Raw genomic sequence first — 24,007 nt, forward strand, 5'->3', positions numbered from 1 at the left:
AGTCTTCCTGTCCTCCAAAGTGTGGGGTCCAGATTAGGAGTAGTTTGGAATATGATAGAAATGTCCTGGCAGTTGACTCTTGAATGATCTGAGGAGGGAACCTGGTGGAGAAAAGCATTCCCCAGATCAGAAGATTTTCCAAGGAAACTGGCACACAAGTGGCTGCAGACTGTTGGGAGAGGGGCCGTAGAGGCAGTGCTTATGTGGTCTGACCAATCAGGACCAGACATGGCTGTGATGTCACAGTGGGAACACAGCCCCTGGAACAGGGAGAATCCTGAGGCAGCTCCTGCCTGGCCTGTTGCTATGGCAGCGCAGCCAGCCAAGCAGGAAGGAGGTGGAGGTAGGTGTCCCTGTATTGTGTGGAAGACTTCACTTTTAACTGGGCCCTAGGGATACGAGGCACGTGTGGCAGGAGCAAACGGGTGACCTGAGCACATCACAATCAGGTGATACCATTCTTCACAGCTAGCGTAAGTTACCGTGCCACACAGCTTTTAGTGTCCACAGGCCTGTGTGTCATTTGTGCAGGGAACTCACCAAGCAGAACAGGACACCTCTACGTTGCTGTGGTGCAGAGGGAGCCATGCTTTCTGCTTCTAATCCTGAATACGTGATCTCGGTGTGGTTCTAGTGGACTGCCAAGGGAGCAAAAGGTTACCTAAAGGCACACCACAGGCACTTGTTGATCTAACATAATTTCCTCTCTGGTCTGAAGAGTCCATTAAAGCACGGGCGGTGAAGGTTTGAAGACGTTCACCTCATCACCAGTGTTTGCAGCTATTCGTAAGTATGGGTTCTGCTGAAAGGTACTTTTCTTAGATGAAAGTCCAGAAATTCAGCTACTCCAAAATAGTTATAATTCATGGACCACAGGCACTCTGGGAGTGTGTTTATGTGTGATGGTGTATATGTGGTTAAAACTACTTCCTGGATCAGTGTCCTTTAGATGTTCAGTTCCTAATAATGCCAGTCAGGAATGCTACTTGAAAGGCAGTAATTTCGTGTTGTTCTCCACATTGCTATTCCCTACATCAACTGTAATCAATTCTCTGAGGAGGAAAGATTCCGATTTCCTAGAATATGACCATCGTATGGTATCATGCATCGTTACCCTGCTAGAATTGATTTTGATTCAAGTGATGGCTGCAGGCACTGACTCTGGATTAGGCTTTAGTTGTTCCTTGGCATAATGGTGGTAGGATGTCTTCCTTCCAAGGAAATTGGTGGATCCGACATCATTTCACGTGTTTTTCTGGGTTTGACCCTTTCTCAAGTGCTGAAAGTGTCCACTTAGTAGGATAATGCGAGCATTTCAGCCGTTGCAGATAACATTCGACATGCTTTGAATACAGTCAGGGCTCCTGGGTGTCTGCGTGTTTGTGTGTGTGTGTGTGTATGTGTGTTTGTCTGTCTGTCTACCTGTCTGTTTATCTTTCTGTGTGTCTGTCTTTGTGTCTCTGTTCAATACTTGTAGTGTCTTCATGTATTAATTTCTTTCCTTTTTCTCATAAATTGTCATACTAGCAATGATTTCCCACTCGTTGAGTGTACCCGCTGTATAAGCATGCAGAAGTCTCCTTGTAAGTCTGTTGAAATAGATGGAATGAACAAGGCTGTGCGATGTTCCATGTCTTTTGGTCTTGCTGAATGTTGTAATTAAGTCCGTAGAATGCAAGAAATTCACATACAGGATAAGTATTAGTATATCATTCATTATGTGTGTGTGAGTGTGTTTGGGATATTTGTTGTTCAGTTTGCAATCACTGATTTGTAGAAATGAGGTTCCTTCCCAAAGTCTCTTGAGGAACAGCCTTGTGAGGCTCTGACTTTAGGTCTTCGGATCCATGAATGAAAGGGGTACTGTGATGTCCCTCAGAGAACCTTTGTAGTATTGAATGGCCTTCCTGCAAGTTTCATGTTTATTCCATAGGTTGTGGTGTTCCTGAAACCTGCCATTCTCCTGAGAGGTGGTAAGCATTTCAGTGACTAGAAAAACCTGAGCATTCCTTGGCTATAGCGTGTGTGTGTGCCTGTGTACTTCTCAGATCAAAGTGAAGTAATTTCTGTGTCGAGAGGAAGAGAATTCATGTGATCACCTGGAGTCTCTTGGCAGCCATTATGTGCGTTTGCGTGTTCTTTTCAAGTTAGGAACACCGTAGGGTGGAAAACAGCCTCGGGTCCTCTCTCTGTGATATTTTTGGTCCCCATAAGGGAATCCCCTCCCAGATGATGGGAGATGTAGTTCTGAGAAGGAAGTTGCCTCATCCAAGGTAACGGATGTTTTCCTGGCTGATTTACCTTCAAAGGGCTTGATGGGTTGGTGTACTCACCACGTGAAAGCCTTCTTTTCCTCCAAAGTGTGGATTCCAGATTGGCAGTAGTTTGGAACATGATAGAAATGTGAAGGCAGTTGAAGCTTGAATGATCTGCGGAGGGAACATGGTGGAGAAAAGCATTGCTCAGATCAGGAGATCTTGCCAGGAAACTGGCACACAAGTGGCTGGAGACTGGAGGGAGAGGGATGTAGAGGCAGTGCTTGCATGGTCTTACCAATCAGGACAGACTTGGTTGTGGTGTCACAGTGGGATCACAGACCCTGGAACATATAGATTCCTAAGGCAGCTCCTGCCTGGTCTGCTGCTATGGTAGCAGAGCCAGCCAAGCATGAAGAAGCTGGAGGTAGGTGGCCCTGTCTTGTGTGGAAGACTTCTCTTTTAACTGGGTCCTAGGGACACGGGGCACGTGTGGGAGGAGCACAAGGGTGAACTGAGCACATCAGGATCGGGTGATTCCATTCTTCACAGCTAGCGTAAGCTACCGTGCCACACAGCTTTTAGTGTCCACATGCTTCTGTGTCATTTGCGCAGGGAGCTCACCAAGCAGAACAGGCTGCCTGATGTCGCTGTGGTGCACAGGCAGCCTTAGTTTCTGCTTCTTATCCTGACCACGTGATCTCAAGGTGTGGTTCCAGTGGACGGGCAAGGGAGGGAAAGGTTACATTGTGGCCCAGCACAGGCACTTGTTGATCTGACAAAATTTCTTCTGTGGTCTGCAGGGTTCATTAAACCTCGGGCAGTGAAGGTTTGAAGATATTCACCTCATCACCAGTGTTTGCCAGTATTCCTAAATATGGGTTCTGCTGAAAGGTACTATTTTAGATGAAAGTCCAGAAATGCACTTACTCCAAAGTAGTTCATAGTCATGGATCACAGCCACTCTGTGGGTGTGTTTATGTGTTGGGGCGCACGTGTGGATAAACATAATTCCTGGATCAGTGTCCGTTAGATGCTCAGTTCCTAATAATGCCAGTCAGGAATGCTACTTGAAAGGCAGTAATTTCGTTTTTTTCTCCGTGTTACTATTCCCTAGATAAAGTGTAATCAATTGTCTGAGGAGAAAAGATTCAGTGTTCCTTGAATATGGCCAGTGTATGGCAGGCTATCATGATGTATGTACATGCATAGTTACCGTGCTAGAACTGATTTCGCTTCAAGTGATGGCTTCAGGCACTGAGTCTGGATTAGGTTTTAGTTGTTCCTTGGCATAATGGTGGTAGTAGGTCTTCCTTCCAAGGACATTGGTGGAACCGATGTCACTTCACGTGTTTTTCTAAGTTTGATCCTTCTCAAGGGCTGAAAGTGTCCATTCAGTGGATAACGCGAGGATTTCATCCATTGGGGATAACATTCAACATGCTTTGAATACAGGCATTGCTCCTGGGTGTCTGTGTGTGTCTGTGTGTGTGTGTGTGTGTGTGTGTGTGTGTATCTGTCTGTTTATCTTTGTGTGTATGTGTCTGTCTTTGTGTCTGTGTTTAATATTTATAGTATCTTCATGTATTAATTTCTTTGCTGTTTCTCATAAATTGTCCTACCAGCAACTATTTGACACTCGTTGAGTGTATGTGCTGCATAGGCATGCAGAAGTCTCTTGGAATCAAAATCTATCATTAACTCTTTGGAATAGATGGAATGAACAAGGCTGTGTGATGTTCCATAACTTCTGGTCTTGCTCAAAGCTGTAGTTAACTCCATAGTATGCAAGAAATTCACATACAGTATAAGTATGAGTATATCACTTATTATGTGTGTGTGAATGTGTGTGGGAAATTTGTTGTTCAGTTTGCCATCACTGATTTATGGAAATTAGATTCCTTCTCCAAGGCACTTGAGGAACTGCCTTTTGTGTCTCTGAGTTGGTCTTCGGTTCCCTGAATGGAAGGTGTACTGTGATGTCCCTCGTAGAACCTTTGCAGATTTGAAGGTCCTGTCTGAGAGTTTCGTGCTTCTTCCATAGGTTATGGTGTTTCTGAAACCTGCCATTCTCCCGAGACTTGGTAAAAATTTCACTGACTAGAGAAACCTAGTCTATAGCGTGTGTGTGCCTATGTATATCTCAGATCAAAGTGAAGTAATTTCTGTGTGGAGAGGAAGTGAATTCATGGGGTCACCTTGAGGCTGTTGGCAGCCAGTGTGTATGTTTGTGTGTTAGGTTCAAGGTAGGAACACAGTAGGCTGGAAAACAGCCCCAGGTTCTCACTCTGTGATATCTTGGGTCCACGTAAGGGAATCCCCTCCTAGATGGTTGGAGATGTAGTTCTGAGAAGTAAGTTGCCTCATCCAAGTCTCAGGTAGTTTTCCCCACTGATTTACCTTCAAAGGGCTTGAGGTGTTTGTGTACTCACCACGTGAAAGTCTTCCTGTCCTCCAAAGTGTGGGGTCCAGATTAGGAGTAGTTTGGAATATGATAGAAATGTCCTGGCAGTTGACTCTTGAATGATCTGAGGAGGGAACCTGGTGGAGAAAAGCATTCCCCAGATCAGAAGATTTTCCAAGGAAACTGGCACACAAGTGGCTGCAGACTGTTGGGAGAGGGGCCGTAGAGGCAGTGCTTATGTGGTCTGACCAATCAGGACCAGACATGGCTGTGATGTCACAGTGGGAACACAGCCCCTGGAACAGGGAGAATCCTGAGGCAGCTCCTGCCTGGCCTGTTGCTATGGCAGCGCAGCCAGCCAAGCAGGAAGGAGGTGGAGGTAGGTGTCCCTGTATTGTGTGGAAGACTTCACTTTTAACTGGGCCCTAGGGATACGAGGCACGTGTGGCAGGAGCAAACGGGTGACCTGAGCACATCACAATCAGGTGATACCATTCTTCACAGCTAGCGTAAGTTACCGTGCCACACAGCTTTTAGTGTCCACAGGCCTGTGTGTCATTTGTGCAGGGAACTCACCAAGCAGAACAGGACACCTCTACGTTGCTGTGGTGCAGAGGGAGCCATGCTTTCTGCTTCTAATCCTGAATACGTGATCTCGGTGTGGTTCTAGTGGACTGCCAAGGGAGCAAAAGGTTACCTAAAGGCACACCACAGGCACTTGTTGATCTAACATAATTTCCTCTCTGGTCTGAAGAGTCCATTAAAGCACGGGCGGTGAAGGTTTGAAGACGTTCACCTCATCACCAGTGTTTGCAGCTATTCGTAAGTATGGGTTCTGCTGAAAGGTACTTTTCTTAGATGAAAGTCCAGAAATTCAGCTACTCCAAAATAGTTATAATTCATGGACCACAGGCACTCTGGGAGTGTGTTTATGTGTGATGGTGTATATGTGGTTAAAACTACTTCCTGGATCAGTGTCCTTTAGATGTTCAGTTCCTAATAATGCCAGTCAGGAATGCTACTTGAAAGGCAGTAATTTCGTGTTGTTCTGCACATTGCTATTCCCTACATCAACTGTAATCAATTCTCTGAGGAGGAAAGATTCCGATTTCCTAGAATATGACCATCGTATGGTATCATGCATCGTTACCCTGCTAGAATTGATTTTGATTCAAGTGATGGCTGCAGGCACTGACTCTGGATTAGGCTTTAGTTGTTCCTTGGCATAATGGTGGTAGGATGTCTTCCTTCCAAGGAAATTGGTGGATCCGACATCATTTCACGTGTTTTTCTGGGTTTGACCCTTTCTCAAGTGCTGAAAGTGTCCACTTAGTAGGATAATGCGAGCATTTCAGCCGTTGCAGATAACATTCGACATGCTTTGAATACAGTCAGGGCTCCTGGGTGTCTGCGTGTTTGTGTGTGTGTGTGTGTATGTATGTTTGTCTGTCTGTCTACCTGTCTGTTTATCTTTCTGTGTGTCTGTCTTTGTGTCTCTGTTCAATACTTGTAGTGTCTTCATGTATTAATTTCTTTCCTTTTTCTCATAAATTGTCATACTAGCAATGATTTCCCACTCGTTGAGTGTACCCGCTGTATAAGCATGCAGAAGTCTCCTTGTAAGTCTGTTGAAATAGATGGAATGAACAAGGCTGTGCGATGTTCCATGTCTTTTGGTCTTGCTGAATGTTGTAATTAAGTCCGTAGAATGCAAGAAATTCACATACAGGATAAGTATTAGTATATCATTCATTATGAGTGTGTGAGTGTGTTTGGGATATTTGTTGTTCAGTTTGCCATCACTGATTTGTAGAAATGAGGTTCCTTCCCAAAGTCTCTTGAGGAACAGCCTTGTGAGGCTCTGACTTTAGGTCTTCGGATCCATGAATGAAAGGGGTACTGTGATGTCCCTCAGAGAACCTTTGTAGTATTGAATGGCCTTCCTGCAAGTTTCATGTTTATTCCATAGGTTGTGGTGTTCCTGAAACCTGCCATTCTCCTGAGAGGTGGTAAGCATTTCAGTGACTAGAAAAACCTGAGCATTCCTTGGCTATAGCGTGTGTGTGTGCCTGTGTACTTCTCAGATCAAAGTGAAGTAATTTCTGTGTCGAGAGGAAGAGAATTCATGTGATCACCTGGAGTCTCTTGGCAGCCATTATGTGCGTTTGCGTGTTCTGTTCAAGTTAGGAACACCGTAGGGTGGAAAACAGCCTCGGGTCCTCTCTCTGTGATATTTTGGGTCCCCATAAGGGAATCCCCTCCCAGATGATGGGAGATGTAGTTCTGAGAAGGAAGTTGCCTCATCCAAGGTAACGGATGTTTTCCTGGCTGATTTACCTTCAAAGGGCTTGATGGGTTGGTGTACTCACCACGTGAAAGCCTTCTTTTCCTCCAAAGTGTGGATTCCAGATTGGCAGTAGTTTGGAACATGATAGAAATGTGAAGGCAGTTGAAGCTTGAATGATCTGAGGAGGGAACATGGTGGAGAAAAGCATTGCTCAGATCAGGAGATCTTGCCAGGAAACTGGCACACAAGTGGCTGGAGACTGGAGGGAGAGGGATGTAGAGGCAGTGCTTGCATGGTCTTACCAATCAGGACAGACTTGGTTGTGGTGTCACAGTGGGATCACAGACCCTGGAACATATAGATTCCTAAGGCAGCTCCTGCCTGGTCTGCTGCTATGGTAGCAGAGCCAGCCAAGCATGAAGAAGCTGGAGGTAGGTGGCCCTGTCTTGTGTGGAAGACTTCTCTTTTAACTGGGTCCTAGGGACACGGGGCACGTGTGGGAGGAGCACAAGGGTGAACTGAGCACATCAGGATCGGGTGATTCCATTCTTCACAGCTAGCGTAAGCTACCGTGCCACACAGCTTTTAGTGTCCACATGCTTCTGTGTCATTTGCGCAGGGAGCTCACCAAGCAGAACAGGCTGCCTGATGTCGCTGTGGTGCACAGGCAGCCTTAGTTTCTGCTTCTTATCCTGACCACGTGATCTCAAGGTGTGGTTCCAGTGGACTGGCAAGGGAGGGAAAGGTTACATTGTGGCCCAGCACAGGCACTTGTTGATCTGACAAAATTTCTTCTGTGGTCTGCAGGGTTCATTAAACCTCGGGCAGTGAAGGTTTGAAGATATTCACCTCATCACCAGTGTTTGCCATTATTCCTAAGTATGGGTTCTGCTGAAAGGTACTATTTTAGATGAAAGTCCAGAAATGCACTTACTCCAAAGTAGTTCATAGTCATGGATCACAGCCACTCTGTGGGTGTGTTTATGTGTTGGGGCACACGTGTGGATAAACATAATTCCTGGATCAGTGTCCGTTAGATGCTCAGTTCCTAATAATGCCAGTCAGGAATGCTACTTGAAAGGCAGTAATTTCGTTTTTTTCTCCGTGTTACTATTCCCTAGATAAAGTGTAATCAATTGTCTGAGGAGAAAAGATTCAGTGTTCCTTGAATATGGCCAGTGTATGGCAGGCTATCATGATGTATGTACATGCATAGTTACCGTGCTAGAACTGATTTCGCTTCAAGTGATGGCTTCAGGCACTGAGTCTGGATTAGGTTTTAGTTGTTCCTTGGCATAATGGTGGTAGTAGGTCTTCCTTCCAAGGACATTGGTGGAACCGATGTCACTTCACGTGTTTTTCTAAGTTTGATCCTTCTCAAGGGCTGAAAGTGTCCATTCAGTGGATAACGCGAGGATTTCATCCATTGGGGATAACATTCAACATGCTTTGAATACAGGCATTGCTCCTGGGTGTCTGTGTGTGTCTGTGTGTGTGTGTGTGTGTGTGTGTGTGTGTGTGTGTGTATCTGTCTGTTTATCTTTGTGTGTATGTGTCTGTCTTTGTGTCTGTGTTTAATATTTATAGTATCTTCATGTATTAATTTCTTTGCTGTTTCTCATAAATTGTCCTACCAGCAACTATTTGACACTCGTTGAGTGTATGTGCTGCATAGGCATGCAGAAGTCTCTTGGAATCAAAATCTATCATTAACTCTTTGGAATAGATGGAATGAACAAGGCTGTGTGATGTTCCATAACTTCTGGTCTTGCTCAAAGCTGTAGTTAACTCCATAGTATGCAAGAAATTCACATACAGTATAAGTATGAGTATATCACTTATTATGTGTGTGTGAATGTGTGTGGGAAATTTGTTGTTCAGTTTGCCATCACTGATTTATGGAAATTAGATTCCTTCTCCAAGGCACTTGAGGAACTGCCTTTTGTGTCTCTGAGTTGGTCTTCGGTTCCCTGAATGGAAGGTGTACTGTGATGTCCCTCGTAGAACCTTTGCAGATTTGAAGGTCCTGTCTGAGAGTTTCGTGCTTCTTCCATAGGTTATGGTGTTTCTGAAACCTGCCATTCTCCCGAGACTTGGTAAAAATTTCACTGACTAGAGAAACCTAGTCTATAGCGTGTGTGTGCCTATGTATATCTCAGATCAAAGTGAAGTAATTTCTGTGTGGAGAGGAAGTGAATTCATGGGGTCACCTTGAGGCTGTTGGCAGCCAGTGTGTATGTTTGTGTGTTAGGTTCAAGGTAGGAACACAGTAGGCTGGAAAACAGCCCCAGGTTCTCACTCTGTGATATCTTGGGTCCACGTAAGGGAATCCCCTCCTAGATGGTTGGAGATGTAGTTCTGAGAAGTAAGTTGCCTCATCCAAGTCTCAGGTAGTTTTCCCCACTGATTTACCTTCAAAGGGCTTGAGGTGTTTGTGTACTCACCACGTGAAAGTCTTCCTGTCCTCCAAAGTGTGGGGTCCAGATTAGGAGTAGTTTGGAATATGATAGAAATGTCCTGGCAGTTGACTCTTGAATGATCTGAGGAGGGAACCTGGTGGAGAAAAGCATTCCCCAGATCAGAAGATTTTCCAAGGAAACTGGCACACAAGTGGCTGCAGACTGTTGGGAGAGGGGCCGAAGAGGCAGTGCTTATGTGGTCTGACCAATCAGGACCAGACATGGCTGTGATGTCACAGTGGGAACACAGCCCCTGGAACAGGGAGAATCCTGAGGCAGCTCCTGCCTGGCCTGTTGCTATGGCAGCGCAGCCAGCCAAGCAGGAAGGAGGTGGAGGTAGGTGTCCCTGTATTGTGTGGAAGACTTCACTTTTAACTGGGCCCTAGGGATACGAGGCACGTGTGGCAGGAGCAAACGGGTGACCTGAGCACATCACAATCAGGTGATACCATTCTTCACACCTAGCGTAAGTTACCGTGCCACACAGCTTTTAGTGTCCACAGGCCTGTGTGTCATTTGTGCAGGGAACTCACCAAGCAGAACAGGACACCTCTACGTTGCTGTGGTGCAGAGGGAGCCATGCTTTCTGCTTCTAATCCTGCATACGTGATCTCGGTGTGGTTCTAGTGGACTGCCAAGGGAGCAAAAGGTTACCTAAAGGCACACCACAGGCACTTGTTGATCTAACATAATTTCCTCTCTGGTCTGAAGAGTCCATTAAAGCACGGGCGGTGAAGGTTTGAAGACGTTCACCTCATCACCAGTGTTTGCAGCTATTCGTAAGTATGGGTTCTGCTGAAAGGTACTTTTCTTAGATGAAAGTCCAGAAATTCAGCTACTCCAAAATAGTTATAATTCATGGACCACAGGCACTCTGGGAGTGTGTTTATGTGTGATGGTGTATATGTGGTTAAAACTACTTCCTGGATCAGTGTCCTTTAGATGTTCAGTTCCTAATAATGCCAGTCAGGAATGCTACTTGAAAGGCAGTAATTTCGTGTTGTTCTCCACATTGCTATTCCCTACATCAACTGTAATCAATTCTCTGAGGAGGAAAGATTCCGATTTCCTAGAATATGACCATCGTATGGTATCATGCATCGTTACCCTGCTAGAATTGATTTTGATTCAAGTGATGGCTGCAGGCACTGACTCTGGATTAGGCTTTAGTTGTTCCTTGGCATAATGGTGGTAGGATGTCTTCCTTCCAAGGAAATTGGTGGATCCGACATCATTTCACGTGTTTTTCTGGGTTTGACCCTTTCTCAAGTGCTGAAAGTGTCCACTTAGTAGGATAATGCGAGCATTTCAGCCTTTGCAGATAACATTCGACATGCTTTGAATACAGTCAGGGCTCCTGGGTGTCTGCGTGTTTGTGTGTGTGTGTGTGTATGTGTGTTTGTCTGTCTGTCTACCTGTCTGTTTATCTTTCTGTGTGTCTGTCTTTGTGTCTCTGTTCAATACTTGTAGTGTCTTCATGTATTAATTTCTTTCCTTTTTCTCATAAATTGTCATACTAGCAATGATTTCCCACTCGTTGAGTGTACCCGCTGTATAAGCATGCAGAAGTCTCCTTGTAAGTCTGTTGAAATAGATGGAATGAACAAGGCTGTGCGATGTTCCATGTCTTTTGGTCTTGCTGAATGTTGTAATTAAGTCCGTAGAATGCAAGAAATTCACATACAGGATAAGTATTAGTATATCATTCATTATGTGTGTGTGAGTGTGTTTGGGATATTTGTTGTTCAGTTTGCCATCACTGATTTGTAGAAATGAGGTTCCTTCCCAAAGTCTCTTGAGGAACAGCCTTGTGAGGCTCTGACTTTAGGTCTTCGGATCCATGAATGAAAGGGGTACTGTGATGTCCCTCAGAGAACCTTTGTAGTATTGAATGGCCTTCCTGCAAGTTTCATGTTTATTCCATAGGTTGTGGTGTTCCTGAAACCTGCCATTCTCCTGAGAGGTGGTAAGCATTTCAGTGACTAGAAAAACCTGAGCATTCCTTGGCTATAGCGTGTGTGTGTGCCTGTGTACTTCTCAGATCAAAGTGAAGTAATTTCTGTGTCGAGAGGAAGAGAATTCATGTGATCACCTGGAGTCTCTTGGCAGCCATTATGTGCGTTTGCATGTTCTGTTCAAGTTAGGAACACCGTAGGGTGGAAAACAGCCTCGGGTCCTCTCTCTGTGATATTTTGGGTCCCCATAAGGGAATCCCCTCCCAGATGATGGGAGATGTAGTTCTGAGAAGGAAGTTGCCTCATCCAAGGTAACGGATGTTTTCCTGGCTGATTTACCTTCAAAGGGCTTGATGGGTTGGTGTACTCACCACGTGAAAGCCTTCTTTTCCTCCAAAGTGTGGATTCCAGATTGGCAGTAGTTTGGAACATGATAGAAATGTGAAGGCAGTTGAAGCTTGAATGATCTGAGGAGGGAACATGGTGGAGAAAAGCATTGCTCAGATCAGGAGATCTTGCCAGGAAACTGGCACACAAGTGGCTGGAGACTGGAGGGAGAGGGATGTAGAGGCAGTGCTTGCATGGTCTTACCAATCAGGACAGACTTGGTTGTGGTGTCACAGTGGGATCACAGACCCTGGAACATATAGATTCCTAAGGCAGCTCCTGCCTGGTCTGCTGCTATGGTAGCAGAGCCAGCCAAGCATGAAGAAGCTGGAGGTAGGTGGCCCTGTCTTGTGTGGAAGACTTCTCTTTTAACTGGGTCCTAGGGACACGGGGCACGTGTGGGAGGAGCACAAGGGTGAACTGAGCACATCAGGATCGGGTGATTCCATTCTTCACAGCTAGCGTAAGCTACCGTGCCACACAGCTTTTAGTGTCCACATGCTTCTGTGTCATTTGCGCAGGGAGCTCACCAAGCAGAACAGGCTGCCTGATGTCGCTGTGGTGCACAGGCAGCCTTAGTTTCTGCTTCTTATCCTGACCACGTGATCTCAAGGTGTGGTTCCAGTGGACTGGCAAGGGAGGGAAAGGTTACATTGTGGCCCAGCACAGGCACTTGTTGATCTGACAAAATTTCTTCTGTGGTCTGCAGGGTTCATTAAACCTCGGGCAGTGAAGGTTTGAAGATATTCACCTCATCACCAGTGTTTGCCAGTATTCCTAAGTATGGGTTCTGCTGAAAGGTACTATTTTAGATGAAAGTCCAGAAATGCACTTACTCCAAAGTAGTTCATAGTCATGGATCACAGCCACTCTGTGGGTGTGTTTATGTGTTGGGGCGCACGTGTGGATAAACATAATTCCTGGATCAGTGTCCGTTAGATGCTCAGTTCCTAATAATGCCAGTCAGGAATGCTACTTGAAAGGCAGTAATTTCGTTTTTTTCTCCGTGTTACTATTCCCTAGATAAAGTGTAATCAATTGTCTGAGGAGAAAAGATTCAGTGTTCCTTGAATATGGCCAGTGTATGGCAGGCTATCATGATGTATGTACATGCATAGTTACCGTGCTAGAACTGATTTCGCTTCAAGTGATGGCTTCAGGCACTGAGTCTGGATTAGGTTTTAGTTGTTCCTTGGCATAATGGTGGTAGTAGGTCTTCCTTCCAAGGACATTGGTGGAACCGATGTCACTTCACGTGTTTTTCTAAGTTTGATCCTTCTCAAGGGCTGAAAGTGTCCATTCAGTGGATAACGCGAGGATTTCATCCATTGGGGATAACATTCAACATGCTTTGAATACAGGCATTGCTCCTGGGTGTCTGTGTGTGTCTGTGTGTGTGTGTGTGTGTGTGTGTGTGTGTGTGTGTGTGTATCTGTCTGTTTATCTTTGTGTGTATGTGTCTGTCTTTGTGTCTGTGTTTAATATTTATAGTATCTTCATGTATTAATTTCTTTGCTGTTTCTCATAAATTGTCCTACCAGCAACTATTTGACACTCGTTGAGTGTATGTGCTGCATAGGCATGCAGAAGTCTCTTGGAATCAAAATCTATCATTAACTCTTTGGAATAGATGGAATGAACAAGGCTGTGTGATGTTCCATAACTTCTGGTCTTGCTCAAAGCTGTAGTTAACTCCATAGTATGCAAGAAATTCACATACAGTATAAGTATGAGTATATCACTTATTATGTGTGTGTGAATGTGTGTGGGAAATTTGTTGTTCAGTTTGCCATCACTGATTTATGGAAATTAGATTCCTTCTCCAAGGCACTTGAGGAACTGCTTTTTGTGTCTCTGAGTTGGTCTTCGGTTCCCTGAATGGAAGGTGTACTGTGATGTCCCTCGTAGAACCTTTGCAGATTTGAAGGTCCTGTCTGAGAGTTTCGTGCTTCTTCCATAGGTTATGGTGTTTCTGAAACCTGCCATTCTCCCGAGACTTGGTGAAAATTTCACTGACTAGAGAAACCTAGTCTATAGCGTGTGTGTGCCTATGTATATCTCAGATCAAAGTGAAGTAATTTCTGTGTGGAGAGGAAGTGAATTCATGGGGTCACCTTGAGGCTGTTGGCAGCCAGTGTGTATGTTTGTGTGTTAGGTTCAAGGTAGGAACACAGTAGGCTGGAAAACAGCCCCAGGTTCTCACTCTGTGGTATCTTGGGTCCACGTAAGGGAATCCCCTCCTAGATGGTTGGAGATGTAGTTCTGAGAAGTAAGTTGCCTCATCCAAGTCTCAGGTAGTTTTCCCCACTGATTTACCTTCAAAGGGCTTGAGGTGTTTGTGTACTCACCACGTGAAAGTCTTCCTGTCCTCCAAAGTGTGGGGTCCAGATTAGGAGTAGTTTGGAATATGATAGAAATGTCCTGGCAGTTGACTCTTGAATGATCTGAGGAGGGAACCTGGTGGAGAAAAGCATTCCCCAGATCAGAAGATTTTCCAAGGAAACTGGCACACAAGTGGCTGCAGACTGTTGGGAGAGGGGCCGTAGAGGCAGTGCTTATGTGGTCTGACCAATCAGGACCAGACATGGCTGTGATGTCACAGTGGGAACACAGCCCCTGGAACAGGGAGAATCCTGAGGCAGCTCCTGCCTGGCCTGTTGCTATGGCAGCGCAGCCAGCCAAGCAGGAAGGAGGTGGAGGTAGGTGTCCCTGTATTGTGTGGAAGACTTCACTTTTAACTGGGCCCTAGGGATACGAGGCACGTGTGGCAGGAGCAAACGGGTGACCTGAGCACATCACAATCAGGTGATACCATTCTTCACAGCTAGCGTAAGTTACCGTGCCACACAGCTTTTAGTGTCCACAGGCCTGTGTGTCATTTGTGCAGGGAACTCACCAAGCAGAACAGGACACCTCTACGTTGCTGTGGTGCAGAGGGAGCCATGCTTTCTGCTTCTAATCCTGAATACGTGATCTCGGTGTGGTTCTAGTGGACTGCCAAGGGAGCAAAAGGTTACCTAAAGGCACACCACAGGCACTTGTTGATCTAACATAATTTCCTCTCTGGTCTGAAGAGTCCATTAAAGCACGGGCGGTGAAGGTTTGAAGACGTTCACCTCATCACCAGTGTTTGCAGCTATTCGTAAGTATGGGTTCTGCTGAAAGGTACTTTTCTTAGATGAAAGTCCAGAAATTCAGCTACTCCAAAATAGTTATAATTCATGGACCACAGGCACTCTGGGAGTGTGTTTATGTGTGATGGTGTATATGTGGTTAAAACTACTTCCTGGATCAGTGTCCTTTAGATGTTCAGTTCCTAATAATGCCAGTCAGGAATGCTACTTGAAAGGCAGTAATTTCGTGTTGTTCTCCACATTGCTATTCCCTACATCAACTGTAATCAATTCTCTGAGGAGGAAAGATTCCGATTTCCTAGAATATGACCATCGTATGGTATCATGCATCGTTACCCTGCTAGAATTGATTTTGATTCAAGTGATGGCTGCAGGCACTGACTCTGGATTAGGCTTTAGTTGTTCCTTGGCATAATGGTGGTAGGATGTCTTCCTTCCAAGGAAATTGGTGGATCCGACATCATTTCACGTGTTTTTCTGGGTTTGACCCTTTCTCAAGTGCTGAAAGTGTCCACTTAGTAGGATAATGCGAGCATTTCAGCCGTTGCAGATAACATTCGACATGCTTTGAATACAGTCAGGGCTCCTGGGTGTCTGCGTGTTTGTGTGTGTGTGTGTGTATGTGTGTTTGTCTGTCTGTCTACCTGTCTGTTTATCTTTCTGTGTGTCTGTCTTTGTGTCTCTGTTCAATACTTGTAGTGTCTTCATGTATTAATTTCTTTCCTTTTTCTCATAAATTGTCATACTAGCAATGATTTCCCACTCGTTGAGTGTACCCGCTGTATAAGCATGCAGAAGTCTCCTTGTAAGTCTGTTGAAATAGATGGAATGAACAAGGCTGTGCGATGTTCCATGTCTTTTGGTCTTGCTGAATGTTGTAATTAAGTCCGTAGAATGCAAGAAATTCACATACAGGATAAGTATTAGTATATCATTCATTATGTGTGTGTGAGTGTGTTTGGGATATTTGTTGTTCAGTTTGCCATCACTGATTTGTAGAAATGAGGTTCCTTCCCAAAGTCTCTTGAGGAACAGCCTTGTGAGGCTCTGACTTTAGGTCTTCGGATCCATGAATGAAAGGGGTACTGTGATGTCCCTCAGAGAACCTTTGTAGTATTGAATGGCCTTCCTGCAAGTTTCATGTTTATTCCATAGGTTGTGGTGTTCCTGAAACCTGCCATTCTCCTGAGAGGTGGTAAGCATTTCAGTGACTAGAAAAACCTGAGCATTCCTTGGCTATAGCGTGTGTGTGTGCCTGTGTACTTCTCAGATCAAAGTGAAGTAATTTCTGTGTCGAGAGGAAGAGAATTCATGTGATCACCTGGAGTCTCTTGGCAGCCATTATGTGCGTTTGCGTGTTCTTTTCAAGTTAGGAACACCGTAGGGTGGAAAACAGCCTCGGGTCCTCTCTCTGTGATATTTTTGGTCCCCATAAGGGAATCCCCTCCCAGATGATGGGAGATGTAGTTCTGAGAAGGAAGTTGCCTCATCCAAGGTAACGGATGTTTTCCTGGCTGATTTACCTTCAAAGGGCTTGATGGGTTGGTGTACTCACCACGTGAAAGCCTTCTTTTCCTCCAAAGTGTGGATTCCAGATTGGCAGTAGTTTGGAACATGATAGAAATGTGAAGGCAGTTGAAGCTTGAATGATCTGAGGAGGGAACATGGTGGAGAAAAGCATTGCTCAGATCAGGAGATCTTGCCAGGAAACTGGCACACAAGTGGCTGGAGACTGGAGGGAGAGGGATGTAGAGGCAGTGCTTGCATGGTCTTACCAATCAGGACAGACTTGGTTGTGGTGTCACAGTGGGATCACAGACCCTGGAACATATAGATTCCTAAGGCAGCTCCTGCCTGGTCTGCTGCTATGGTAGCAGAGCCAGCCAAGCATGAAGAAGCTGGAGGTAGGTGGCCCTGTCTTGTGTGGAAGACTTCTCTTTTAACTGGGTCCTAGGGACACGGGGCACGTGTGGGAGGAGCACAAGGGTGAACTGAGCACATCAGGATCGGGTGATTCCATTCTTCACAGCTAGCGTAAGCTACCGTGCCACACAGCTTTTAGTGTCCACATGCTTCTGTGTCATTTGCGCAGGGAGCTCACCAAGCAGAACAGGCTGCCTGATGTCGCTGTGGTGCACAGGCAGCCTTAGTTTCTGCTTCTTATCCTGACCACGTGATCTCAAGGTGTGGTTCCAGTGGACTGGCAAGGGAGGGAAAGGTTACATTGTGGCCCAGCACAGGCACTTGTTGATCTGACAAAATTTCTTCTGTGGTCTGCAGGGTTCATTAAACCTCGGGCAGTGAAGGTTTGAAGATATTCACCTCATCACCAGTGTTTGCCAGTATTCCTAAATATGGGTTCTGCTGAAAGGTACTATTTTAGATGAAAGTCCAGAAATGCACTTACTCCAAAGTAGTTCATAGTCATGGATCACAGCCACTCTGTGGGTGTGTTTATGTGTTGGGGCGCACGTGTGGATAAACATAATTCCTGGATCAGTGTCCGTTAGATGCTCAGTTCCTAATAATGCCAGTCAGGAATGCTACTTGAAAGGCAGTAATTTCGTTTTTTTCTCCGTGTTACTATTCCCTAGATAAAGTGTAATCAATTGTCTGAGGAGAAAAGATTCAGTGTTCCTTGAATATGGCCAGTGTATGGCAGGCTATCATGATGTATGTACATGCATAGTTACCGTGCTAGAACTGATTTCGCTTCAAGTGATGGCTTCAGGCACTGAGTCTGGATTAGGTTTTAGTTGTTCCTTGGCATAATGGTGGTAGTAGGTCTTCCTTCCAAGGACATTGGTGGAACCGATGTCACTTCACGTGTTTTTCTAAGTTTGATCCTTCTCAAGGGCTGAAAGTGTCCATTCAGTGGATAACGCGAGGATTTCATCCATTGGGGATAACATTCAACATGCTTTGAATACAGGCATTGCTCCTGGGTGTCTGTGTGTGTCTGTGTGTGTGTGTATCTGTCTGTTTATCTTTGTGTGTATGTGTCTGTCTTTGTGTCTGTGTTTAATATTTATAGTATCTTCATGTATTAATTTCTTTGCTGTTTCTCATAAATTGTCCTACCAGCAACTATTTGACACTCGTTGAGTGTATGTGCTGCATAGGCATGCAGAAGTCTCTTGGAATCAAAATCTATCATTAACTCTTTGGAATAGATGGAATGAACAAGGCTGTGTGATGTTCCATAACTTCTGGTCTTGCTCAAAGCTGTAGTTAACTCCATAGTATGCAAGAAATTCACATACAGTATAAGTATGAGTATATCACTTATTATGTGTGTGTGAATGTGTGTGGGAAATTTGTTGTTCAGTTTGCCATCACTGATTTATGGAAATTAGATTCCTTCTCCAAGGCACTTGAGGAACTGCCTTTTGTGTCTCTGAGTTGGTCTTCGGTTCCCTGAATGGAAGGTGTACTGTGATGTCCCTCGTAGAACCTTTGCAGATTTGAAGGTCCTGTCTGAGAGTTTCGTGCTTCTTCCATAGGTTATGGTGTTTCTGAAACCTGCCATTCTCCCGAGACTTGGTAAAAATTTCACTGACTAGAGAAACCTAGTCTATAGCGTGTGTGTGCCTATGTATATCTCAGATCAAAGTGAAGTAATTTCTGTGTGGAGAGGAAGTGAATTCATGGGGTCACCTTGAGGCTGTTGGCAGCCAGTGTGTATGTTTGTGTGTTAGGTTCAAGGTAGGAACACAGTAGGCTGGAAAACAGCCCCAGGTTCTCACTCTGTGATATCTTGGGTCCACGTAAGGGAATCCCCTCCTAGATGGTTGGAGATGTAGTTCTGAGAAGTAAGTTGCCTCATCCAAGTCTCAGGTAGTTTTCCCCACTGATTTACCTTCAAAGGGCTTGAGGTGTTTGTGTACTCACCACGTGAAAGTCTTCCTGTCCTCCAAAGTGTGGGGTCCAGATTAGGAGTAGTTTGGAATATGATAGAAATGTCCTGGCAGTTGACTCTTGAATGATCTGAGGAGGGAACCTGGTGGAGAAAAGCATTCCCCAGATCAGAAGATTTTCCAAGGAAACTGGCACACAAGTGGCAGCAGACTGTTGGGAGAGGGGCCGTAGAGGCAGTGCTTATGTGGTCTGACCAATCAGGACCAGACATGGCTGTGATGTCACAGTGGGAACACAGCCCCTGGAACAGGGAGAATCCTGAGGCAGCTCCTGCCTGGCCTGTTGCTATGGCAGCGCAGCCAGCCAAGCAGGAAGGAGGTGGAGGTAGGTGTCCCTGTATTGTGTGGAAGACTTCACTTTTAACTGGGCCCTAGGGATACGAGGCACGTGTGGCAGGAGCAAACGGGTGACCTGAGCACATCACAATCAGGTGATACCATTCTTCACAGCTAGCGTAAGTTACCGTGCCACACAGCTTTTAGTGTCCACAGGCCTGTGTGTCATTTGTGCAGGGAACTCACCAAGCAGAACAGGACACCTCTACGTTGCTGTGGTGCAGAGGGAGCCATGCTTTCTGCTTCTAATCCTGAATACGTGATCTCGGTGTGGTTCTAGTGGACTGCCAAGGGAGCAAAAGGTTACCTAAAGGCACACCACAGGCACTTGTTGATCTAACATAATTTCCTCTCTGGTCTGAAGAGTCCATTAAAGCACGGGCGGTGAAGGTTTGAAGACGTTCACCTCATCACCAGTGTTTGCAGCTATTCGTAAGTATGGGTTCTGCTGAAAGGTACTTTTCTTAGATGAAAGTCCAGAAATTCAGCTACTCCAAAATAGTTATAATTCATGGACCACAGGCACTCTGGGAGTGTGTTTATGTGTGATGGTGTATATGTGGTTAAAACTACTTCCTGGATCAGTGTCCTTTAGATGTTCAGTTCCTAATAATGCCAGTCAGGAATGCTACTTGAAAGGCAGTAATTTCGTGTTGTTCTGCACATTGCTATTCCCTACATCAACTGTAATCAATTCTCTGAGGAGGAAAGATTCCGATTTCCTAGAATATGACCATCGTATGGTATCATGCATCGTTACCCTGCTAGAATTGATTTTGATTCAAGTGATGGCTGCAGGCACTGACTCTGGATTAGGCTTTAGTTGTTCCTTGGCATAATGGTGGTAGGATGTCTTCCTTCCAAGGAAATTGGTGGATCCGACATCATTTCACGTGTTTTTCTGGGTTTGACCCTTTCTCAAGTGCTGAAAGTGTCCACTTAGTAGGATAATGCGAGCATTTCAGCCGTTGCAGATAACATTCGACATGCTTTGAATACAGTCAGGGCTCCTGGGTGTCTGCGTGTTTGTGTGTGTGTGTGTGTATGTATGTTTGTCTGTCTGTCTACCTGTCTGTTTATCTTTCTGTGTGTCTGTCTTTGTGTCTCTGTTCAATACTTGTAGTGTCTTCATGTATTAATTTCTTTCCTTTTTCTCATAAATTGTCATACTAGCAATGATTTCCCACTCGTTGAGTGTACCCGCTGTATAAGCATGCAGAAGTCTCCTTGTAAGTCTGTTGAAATAGATGGAATGAACAAGGCTGTGCGATGTTCCATGTCTTTTGGTCTTGCTGAATGTTGTAATTAAGTCCGTAGAATGCAAGAAATTCACATACAGGATAAGTATTAGTATATCATTCATTATGAGTGTGTGAGTGTGTTTGGGATATTTGTTGTTCAGTTTGCCATCACTGATTTGCAGAAATGAGGTTCCTTCCCAAAGTCTCTTGAGGAACAGCCTTGTGAGGCTCTGACTTTAGGTCTTCGGATCCATGAATGAAAGGGGTACTGTGATGTCCCTCAGAGAACCTTTGTAGTATTGAATGGCCTTCCTGCAAGTTTCATGTTTATTCCATAGGTTGTGGTGTTCCTGAAACCTGCCATTCTCCTGAGAGGTGGTAAGCATTTCAGTGACTAGAAAAACCTGAGCATTCCTTGGCTATAGCGTGTGTGTGTGCCTGTGTACTTCTCAGATCAAAGTGAAGTAATTTCTGTGTCGAGAGGAAGAGAATTCATGTGATCACCTGGAGTCTCTTGGCAGCCATTATGTGCGTTTGCGTGTTCTGTTCAAGTTAGGAACACCGTAGGGTGGAAAACAGCCTCGGGTCCTCTCTCTGTGATATTTTTGGTCCCCATAAGGGAATCCCCTCCCAGATGATGGGAGATGTAGTTCTGAGAAGGAAGTTGCCTCATCCAAGGTAACGGATGTTTTCCTGGCTGATTTACCTTCAAAGGGCTTGATGGGTTGGTGTACTCACCACGTGAAAGCCTTCTTTTCCTCCAAAGTGTGGATTCCAGATTGGCAGTAGTTTGGAACATGATAGAAATGTGAAGGCAGTTGAAGCTTGAATGATCTGAGGAGGGAACATGGTGGAGAAAAGCATTGCTCAGATCAGGAGATCTTGCCAGGAAACTGGCACACAAGTGGCTGGAGACTGGAGGGAGAGGGATGTAGAGGCAGTGCTTGCATGGTCTTACCAATCAGGACAGACTTGGTTGTGGTGTCACAGTGGGATCACAGACCCTGGAACATATAGATTCCTAAGGCAGCTCCTGCCTGGTCTGCTGCTATGGTAGCAGAGCCAGCCAAGCATGAAGAAGCTGGAGGTAGGTGGCCCTGTCTTGTGTGGAAGACTTCTCTTTTAACTGGGTCCTAGGGACACGGGGCACGTGTGGGAGGAGCACAAGGGTGAACTGAGCACATCAGGATCGGGTGATTCCATTCTTCACAGCTAGCGTAAGCTACCGTGCCACACAGCTTTTAGTGTCCACATGCTTCTGTGTCATTTGCGCAGGGAGCTCACCAAGCAGAACAGGCTGCCTGATGTCGCTGTGGTGCACAGGCAGCCTTAGTTTCTGCTTCTTATCCTGACCACGTGATCTCAAGGTGTGGTTCCAGTGGACTGGCAAGGGAGGGAAAGGTTACATTGTGGCCCAGCACAGGCACTTGTTGATCTGACAAAATTTCTTCTGTGGTCTGCAGGGTTCATTAAACCTCGGGCAGTGAAGGTTTGAAGATATTCACCTCATCACCAGTGTTTGCCATTATTCCTAAGTATGGGTTCTGCTGAAAGGTACTATTTTAGATGAAAGTCCAGAAATGCACTTACTCCAAAGTAGTTCATAGTCATGGATCACAGCCACTCTGTGGGTGTGTTTATGTGTTGGGGCACACGTGTGGATAAACATAATTCCTGGATCAGTGTCCGTTAGATGCTCAGTTCCTAATAATGCCAGTCAGGAATGCTACTTGAAAGGCAGTAATTTCGTTTTTTTCTCCGTGTTACTATTCCCTAGATAAAGTGTAATCAATTGTCTGAGGAGAAAAGATTCAGTGTTCCTTGAATATGGCCAGTGTATGGCAGGCTATCATGATGTATGTACATGCATAGTTACCGTGCTAGAACTGATTTCGCTTCAAGTGATGGCTTCAGGCACTGAGTCTGGATTAGGTTTTAGTTGTTCCTTGGCATAATGGTGGTAGTAGGTCTTCCTTCCAAGGACATTGGTGGAACCGATGTCACTTCACGTGTTTTTCTAAGTTTGATCCTTCTCAAGGGCTGAAAGTGTCCATTCAGTGGATAACGCGAGGATTTCATCCATTGGGGATAACATTCAACATGCTTTGAATACAGGCATTGCTCCTGGGTGTCTGTGTGTGTCTGTGTGTGTGTGTGTGTGTGTGTGTGGGTGTGTGTGTGTGTGTGTGTATCTGTCTGTTTATCTTTGTGTGTATGTGTCTGTCTTTGTGTCTGTGTTTAATATTTATAGTATCTTCATGTATTAATTTCTTTGCTGTTTCTCATAAATTGTCCTACCAGCAACTATTTGACACTCGTTGAGTGTATGTGCTGCATAGGCATGCAGAAGTCTCTTGGAATCAAAATCTATCATTAACTCTTTGGAATAGATGGAATGAACAAGGCTGTGTGATGTTCCATAACTTCTGGTCTTGCTCAAAGCTGTAGTTAACTCCATAGTATGCAAGAAATTCACATACAGTATAAGTATGAGTATATCACTTATTATGTGTGTGTGAATGTGTGTGGGAAATTTGTTGTTCAGTTTGCCATCACTGATTTATGGAAATTAGATTCCTTCTCCAAGGCACTTGAGGAACTGCCTTTTGTGTCTCTGAGTTGGTCTTCGGTTCCCTGAATGGAAGGTGTACTGTGATGTCCCTCGTAGAACCTTTGCAGATTTGAAGGTCCTGTCTGAGAGTTTCGTGCTTCTTCCATAGGTTATGGTGTTTCTGAAACCTGCCATTCTCCCGAGACTTGGTAAAAATTTCACTGACTAGAGAAACCTAGTCTATAGCGTGTGTGTGCCTATGTATATCTCAGATCAAAGTGAAGTAATTTCTGTGTGGAGAGGAAGTGAATTCATGGGGTCACCTTGAGGCTGTTGGCAGCCAGTGTGTATGTTTGTGTGTTAGGTTCAAGGTAGGAACACAGTAGGCTGGAAAACAGCCCCAGGTTCTCACTCTGTGATATCTTGGGTCCACGTAAGGGAATCCCCTCCTAGATGGTTGGAGATGTAGTTCTGAGAAGTAAGTTGCCTCATCCAAGTCTCAGGTAGTTTTCCCCACTGATTTACCTTCAAAGGGCTTGAGGTGTTTGTGTACTCACCACGTGAAAGTCTTCCTGTCCTCCAAAGTGTGGGGTCCAGATTAGGAGTAGTTTGGAATATGATAGAAATGTCCTGGCAGTTGACTCTTGAATGATCTGAGGAGGGAACCTGGTGGAGAAAAGCATTCCCCAGATCAGAAGATTTTCCAAGGAAACTGGCACACAAGTGGCTGCAGACTGTTGGGAGAGGGGCCGTAGAGGCAGTGCTTATGTGGTCTGACCAATCAGGACCAGACATGGCTGTGATGTCACAGTGGGAACACAGCCCCTGGAACAGGGAGAATCCTGAGGCAGCTCCTGCCTGGCCTGTTGCTATGGCAGCGCAGCCAGCCAAGCAGGAAGGAGGTGGAGGTAGGTGTCCCTGTATTGTGTGGAAGACTTCACTTTTAACTGGGCCCTAGGGATACGAGGCACGTGTGGCAGGAGCAAACGGGTGACCTGAGCACATCACAATCAGGTGATACCATTCTTCACACCTAGCGTAAGTTACCGTGCCACACAGCTTTTAGTGTCCACAGGCCTGT

This window comes from Castor canadensis, chromosome 8 (assembly GCF_047511655.1).
Source record: "Castor canadensis chromosome 8, mCasCan1.hap1v2, whole genome shotgun sequence".
NCBI classification, from domain to species: Eukaryota; Metazoa; Chordata; class Mammalia; order Rodentia; family Castoridae; genus Castor; species Castor canadensis.